The 1085-nt window shown below is 42.1% G+C and overlaps 1 non-coding gene across 1 annotated transcript; it reads right to left on the bottom strand.

The window, feature by feature from the left end:
- Window positions 1-642: 642 nt before the first annotated feature.
- On the bottom strand, window positions 643-750 carry LOC130943094 (small nucleolar RNA R71). Its single transcript, XR_009071628.1, has one exon. It is a non-coding gene; the product is annotated as a small nucleolar RNA R71 (small nucleolar RNA).
- Window positions 751-1085: the final 335 nt, after the last annotated feature.

Below are 1085 nucleotides of genomic sequence, written 5' to 3' on the forward strand. Positions count from 1 at the left end.
TCCACTTCTGTCTTCTACTTTTCTTCCTCTGACACCTCAAGGAATCTCTATACTGTGACATAGAGGATTCCATATTTTCTTGTTTTCTTCTCTTTCATATGAGCAGGAACAAAGACAAAGGCATTCTTGTTGAAGCTGACCCTGAACCTGAAAGGACCTTGAAGCGAAAGCTAAGAGAAGCTAAGGCTCAAACTCTCTTTAGAGGACCTGACCGAATTCTTCAAAGAAGAAGAACCCATGGTAGCCGAAAACAACAACAATGCAAACAATGCAAGGAAGGTGCTGGGTGACTTTACTGCACCTACTCCCAATTTCTATGGGAGAAGCATCTCTATCCCTGCCATTGGAGCAAACAACTTTGAGCTTAAGCCTCAGTTAGTTTCTCTAATGCAACAGAATTGCAAGTTCCATGGACTTCCAATGGAAGATCCTCATCAGTTTTTAGCTGAATTCTTGCAAATCTGTGACACAGTCAAGACTAATGGGGTAGACCCTGAGGTCTATAGACTGATGCTATTCCCTTTTGCTGTAAGAGACAGAGCTAGGATATGGTTGGACTCTCAACCTAAAGAAAGCCTGGACTCTTGGGAAAAGCTAGTCAATGCCTTCTTGGCAAAGTTCTTTCCACCACAAAGATGGAGTAAGCTTAGAGTGGAAGTCCAAACCTTCAGACAGAAGGATGGAGAATCCCTCTATGAAGCTTGGGAAAGATACAAACAATTGATCAGAAGATGTCCTTCTGACATGCTTTCTGAATGGAGCATCATAGGTATTTTCTATGATGGTCTCTCTGAACTGTCCAAGATGTCTTTGGATAGCTCTGCTGGAGGATCTCTTCATCTGAAGAAGATGCCTACAGAGGCTCAAGAGCTCATTGAGATGGTTGCAAATAACCAATTCATGTACACTTCTGAGAGGAATCCTGTGAACAATGGGACAAGTCAGAAGAAAGAAGTCCTTGAGATTGATGCTCTGAATGCCATATTGGCTCAGAATAAAATATTGACTCAACAAGTCAATTTGACTTCTCAAAGTCTGTCTGGAATGCAAAATGCACCAAGCAGTACTAAGGAGGCTTCATCTGA

The sequence above is a fragment of the Arachis stenosperma genome, chromosome 7 (assembly GCF_014773155.1).
Source record: "Arachis stenosperma cultivar V10309 chromosome 7, arast.V10309.gnm1.PFL2, whole genome shotgun sequence".
In the NCBI taxonomy this organism is placed as follows: domain Eukaryota; kingdom Viridiplantae; phylum Streptophyta; class Magnoliopsida; order Fabales; family Fabaceae; genus Arachis; species Arachis stenosperma.